The sequence below is a fragment of the Crinia signifera genome, chromosome 1, assembly GCF_055691185.1.
Source record: "Crinia signifera chromosome 1, ASM5569118v1, whole genome shotgun sequence".
NCBI classification, from domain to species: domain Eukaryota; kingdom Metazoa; phylum Chordata; class Amphibia; order Anura; family Myobatrachidae; genus Crinia; species Crinia signifera.
Window position 1 is genome coordinate 340,445,991 of NC_139217.1, and position 6,000 is coordinate 340,451,990.

The 6,000-nt window shown below is 47.9% G+C and overlaps 1 pseudogene; it reads left to right on the forward strand.

The window, feature by feature from the left end:
* Positions 1-4,258: 4,258 nt before the first annotated feature.
* On the forward strand, positions 4,259-4,478 carry LOC146045040 (U2 spliceosomal RNA; annotated as a pseudogene).
* Positions 4,479-6,000: the final 1,522 nt, after the last annotated feature.

A 6,000-nucleotide genomic window follows, 5' to 3' on the forward strand; every position in this document is an offset into this window, starting at 1 on the left:
CATGTGATATGTGGTGCTGCTACACTATAAGGGAAATGCTCACAGGCTCAGCACTTCCATGTTAGTGTAACAGTAAAGCTCCACACAAATGCTGCTGACACTGCCGCCGAGCACTGCACTCATTAACCTGCACCTCCTAGTACATTAAAAGATAAGGGAGTCTGCTGCTGCAGCCCCCACCCACCCCCTGCTATCACCCGGCAGCTGCCCAACTCCCCCTCGTGATCACCCATTAGCCCCCCCTCTCCTCCTATGGGAACCTGGGCAGCAGGGGGGACAACTTACGAAGTGCTCCTGGTACCCCATCTTCAGCTGCGGCAGTGGTCCGCGTCCCTTGCAGCAGGGTGAGACAGCAGCATTTTAAAAAGAATACAAAATGGCCCCAGCTATCCAATCCTGGCTAGCCATGTCATAGCCCCGCCCACTTGAGCTGGCTATATTAGCCAGCGTGAAACGGGGCAGACAGTCCAATTCAGAGAAGAAAAAAAAAAACATTTTGTATCCCAATTGCACACTGAGTGAGAAAATAACTACATATTAATCAGATAATACAGAGATCTTGGTTGCATATATCTGATTAATATGTATTTTCTCACTCAGTGTGCAATTGGGATACAAAATATTTTTTTTCCTAGACAGAATTACCCCTCCCTTTTGGCACCTGAATGACACACCTCTGATTGAGCAGCTTACCAACAAAAGTGTTGTGCAATTCAGAGAAGAGCTCCTGAAGACACAGCTGTAGCCCTGGGAGGCGGCGTCCATGCAAAAGAGCTTAATAGGCTGCCACCCCAGGTGAAGAACACAGATGAAGGTGCCAAAGCCCCGGGGGTGCGGCGGCCATACAAAAGAGCTGAAAAGCTGCCGACCTCCGGGTGAAGACGCTGCGGGGTGAATAAGCAGTTTAACAAAATATTTTTTTACGTTTTTGTGCTTTTCTTTTAATATTTCCTTTGCAAGGGGCTATAGGTATGGGCGGGCCTTTAAGACCACACATGCTGGTACCTGTGGTTCTCCCAAGTACCACCATGTGGGGCAGGCTTGCTGGGGCCTGTAGTCCTACTGTAAAGGACAATATAATATTACTTTGTAAACTACCTATCAACCCCACACCCACCACCCAGGGGTGCAGGGGATAACCCCGGGCTTCAGCCAAGGCCTGGGGTGCCTTGGAGAGGGGGGGCTGTAATTGGGGGTAGTCCCCACCTCCCCTATAACTCCCGGCCTTGGCAGACCAGTTAGGGTGGGAAATGCCTTGGCTACAGGACCCCGTCAAGCGTGTCCCCTGGCTATGGCATTACACCCCCTGTTAGTGGAGCCTGGTGCTGGTCCATAAAATATGGTTGACCCCTACTCTTTTGATCCCCCATATTTTAGGAACCAGGACTGGCTCCAAATGCCCGGTTCTGGTTCTGAAAATCAGGGGGACTGCTACTCATTTTATTCCTGCCAAAAACTGCTAAAATGCAATGTGTGAACACAAGAAGCTGCGGGATACGGACAACTGAAGGTCAGCATCTGAAATTTACTCTATGTGGGGGGGGGGGGATGCGTGCCTATACTCTATGGCAGGTGTAGCCAACTCCAGTCATTAATTAAAACATTCATTAAAAAAAATTGAAAATAAAATAAATTACCCCGACACCCAGGTGAATAACATGACAAGAAAATGACCAAGTTTAGACAACTATTAAAAGGCACGAAACTTACCACCAAACATTTGAATAGAATATCATTGAAAATGACTGATATTAAAGATGTTAAAAAAACTCAACTTTTAAAAGACGGGGAAGAATTGAATATCACACAAATAAAATAAAAAAGGGAGAAAGGTGTGAAAAAGGGGACAAACCAACATTTAAATACCACCAAGGGAGTCTAAAAAAATCAGTTGAATTGTCTGTTACTTCAGGCTCCTTGGGCGAAATGTAATTGGGTGCGTTTTTTAGTCATGTGTTAAAATCGCACTAAATTGCATGTGAAAAAAATGCACATTTTGTGAAAAACTTGTAAATGTAATAGGGTGTAATTTTTTTAAGCAAACTCAGAATTCGGATGTGATTTATTGCGATTTTTAGTAAGGAAAAAGTGTAGTTTTTAGTAATGAAAATGTGCGATTTTTAGACATGCGGTTTTTAGTAATGATAATGTGCGATTTTTTTAGACATGTGCGATTTTTTTTAGACTGAAGTGTGCGGTATTTAGTAAAAAAAGAAAAATGGCATGGGGTCCCCCATCCCAAACATAGTCAGCCCCGTGCTCATTGGTTCCAAAAATACGGGGGACCAAAAAACTGGGGGTCCCCTGTGTTTTGGAACCAGCACCGGGCTCCAACATGCCACAGCCGGGGACACTTTTTAACGTAAGGTCCCCCAGCCATACCACGCACTGGTCAGCCCTGGATGGGGTACCTGGGGGAGTGAGGACCGGCTAAATAAAGGGCCCCCTCCCCAGGCTTCACCGATCCAGGGCTGAAGCCCGGGACTGTCCCCGGCATCCCTGGGCAGTTGGCACTGGGCTGATACATGTAAAAATAAATTTGAAAAGGGGAAGCACAAGTTCCAGCATACATGGAATTAATTGCCCCCTTGGACTTGTAGTTCACCTGTAAAAAAAATGTTGAAATAAAAACACAAACAGAGAAAAGTATAACTTTATTACATACACATACATTATATTTACACCAGCATACTTACCATTTCAGGCTCCAGCGGTGGCTCTCTCCCCTGCACATCACCCCGCACTGACTATGGAGTGAGCCGGCTCACCTCACACTGACTGCGGGGTGAGCTGGCTTCCTCTGCAGTAATGACAGCAGGGATCCCACAATCACAATTACATAATTGTATCCAAATAAATAGTGTAGATTTGCAGCCATTTCTAACTCATACCAGGGGATCTTTATGGATATTTCTCCAAATGAAAAATAAAGCTTAACACCACTTGTGATCATGTATGTCACTTCTACACTAGTACACTGACATGCAGCCATGCCTGGCTGGTTTTCTCTGAGATGAACTCCAGCCAGCTCCGTGCCTCCTTCCCTCCTTAAGTTACCTCACCCTCTGAGCGCTGAGCGGTTGCGGCCTGGACTGACGGTGCCAGCGGACACTTTGAGTGACACATCAGTGCTGTGGCAGCCTGCAGGGAGACCCAGGGGCAGTGTGCAATGTCACACAAGTGAGTCGTGGCAGCACACAGACACCAGACTGTCGGGGCCACGGGGGAAACACACAGACGGGCCCTGGCCTAGCTCTGGGGCTCTTCAGATCGCCGGGGCCCGTCACACATGTCCCCCTTACTTTAAGTGTTTCCTTTCTGGGAGAACCCGGGGGGGGAGAGGAGATGTGCCGTTATTAAGCCCCGTCCCCTTTCCAGAAAATGTTGTGATCTGCGGCTCATCAGGGAGGGGTGGTACTAAATTACACGATTTGCATAATTTGAGCCCCTCCCCAAAGAGCTGTGAATGGGCGGGGGCTGATGAGGGGACCCCCGCCAAATGCAGGAGGCTTGTCCACCCTTCCGTGGGGCTGGGAGGGGGGCCCGAGTATCGGAAACCCTACTGGTCATTCCCGGAGGGTAGATAAGTATGGTCTTTACCTGTTGCAGACAAGAAGAGAGGAGATTATTTTTTTTTTTTTTTAAAGGTTACAGATTTTTCAAACTATGTTTCAGTCACCTGATTTGGGGGATATTGTGACATATACTGTACAGTGGATGTATTTTGCAGAGTGTGAAGCTTTGATAAGCTTAGAAAACATTTGTGGAAAGGAGAACTTTCTAGGTCTGAAAAAACACAGTGTATGAAAAATCCCTTTACTTGCTGACTTTACTATATCCTTCACAATAAGGGTAATCCAGAGTAATACTGACCTGGCCTGCACTGCAGAGCACACAGATTTCTGCTGAGAACAATACAGAGGCTTGCATTAGTATAATTGTATTAACTCCATACATATTCACTGCCTCTATCATTCAGGGCCTTGTCTATCTCAGCTGCCTTAAAGAGAGGAGCATATGGTGTGTCATTACCAGGGCCCCAGGCCTAGCAGAAAATAAAGAAAGCTTAACACTAAGACAAACAGATGTATTTGAAGGTTCTCTGCTCATTAGAGGGAATGTTTTATCTAAAAAGGAATTTGTTTAGATTTGTTTTTATTCAGTCTCCAGGCTTAAAAAAAAAATACATTTTGTATCTGCTGTTAATGAAGTCTGTAACCCTTTAGATAAAATAGGTTGTGCAGCTTGCTACATGTGCATCGCTTCTCGGCCTTTTGGCTAAGATCAAGTGTAGTATCTGTTCTTATCAGTGGGTATGGACTGGCCTCTGGCAGAGAATAGAGAAAGGCTGGACTGAGTAGCTGCTCTGATGGGCGGAGGGTGTGGGACCCCTCTTTTTTGCCTGGGAGTGGTGAAAAGTCTGGCTGAGTACCTTCACCTCTGCCTTTGGTAGGAGGTGTTGTTTCCGTAAATCCACTGGTAAGAGGGGGGGAGAAACACTGGGCCTAGTAGTTTGACTCTCTTGACGGGGTTCGTAGCCCCCGAAGGATGAGACAGCGAAAGGCTCAGTCTAGTATCCATTCCCAAGGAGCGGAGAAAGGCTGGGACTGGGTAGATGGCTGCTGTTCCAGAGGTTCGTAGCCTCTGATGGGGAGACCGCGAAAGGCCCAGCTTAGTACCTTAACCTTGGGATCGGAGAAACACTGAGACTGAGTAGATTGCTCTTCCGAGGGGGTCGCAGCCCCTAAGGGAGTCAGTCGAAAAGCCCAGTGGAGTACCCATTCCCATGCCAGGGGCCGGAAAATGCCCTACGATGGGAACAGAGAAACCTTGGTCAGACGCTGATCGGTCGGTTGCTTGGAGTCCGAGGCTGCACTGTGCCCCCGGGGAAACTCGGGGGTGCCGAACATGCACGGGTGATCCCAAAATCACCATGTATGGCACTTGCACTGCGCACTTCCCCTTCAGGTAGCGCTTCACGTCCTTACCCCGTCCTTTTGGATGGGGTAGGACAATTTTTCACACCCCCACCCTGGCCTTCTGGCTAGGGTATCTTTATTATTTATTTCTCTTCCCCCTCTCACGTTTGTCACTTTTCACATTCCTTGTTTTTTGTAGTTTTGTCACGTTTTTTGGGTAGTGTGGTCGACCCTTTCGGGCCTTCCATTTCCCCAATGTGCCGAAGCTCTCGCCTTTTGGGGAGAGCATCGTGCCCCCCGAGGACGACCCCGAGCCGCAAGGCGGAGGGAAGTCTACTGAGGGTCTCTCCAAACCTTCGGGTGCGGAGGACCCACCGTCCTAACCCTTCCGGGGGTTGAGGAATGAGGGTCTCTCTAAGCTTCGGCAAAGAGGACCCACCGTTCCCTATTTTTCCCCTCTTCGGCCTTATGGTTGAGAGGGGTTAGGGGAAAAACGGGGCCCTGTCTCCTTCGGGAGACGGACCCACTTCGATCGCACGGCCCCCTTTGCACGTGTTTAGGCACAGCACTGGTGGTAGGGAGCACACCTCGGGCTCCTGAGTTTTTTCAAACTCAGCGATTGCCATTAAGGGGGTATGCAATGTGCCGCCACTATTTCCGACGTGGGAAATAGCGGCGGCTCCGTTTCAATGCTGTCATTAACGACAGCATTGATGCGGGATCACGGCAGAACGGGCCCCTCGGCAGGTGGGACATTGAATCCTGTCTGTCCTTATTCGGTCGATCTGACAGCAAACGGGCCAGGATCACAGCTGTCAGCGGGGATCGACTGCCGTGATCCCAGATCGCATACCCCCCTAAGTGGTGAATACAAATCATGTATGTGCTGTATAACATACAATGCAAACATATCATCATAGAAAGCTATTGGCAGTCAACTGTAGGTTTTTATGTTTTAACCCTTTGAGTACCAAGTGTATTTATAAAAATAGGTGTGAGAATTGCCCAAGCAAACATTTGTATTCATCATAATGACCTTGTTTACCTTATATAGGAAATATAATCTTGTTTTGCACAACAT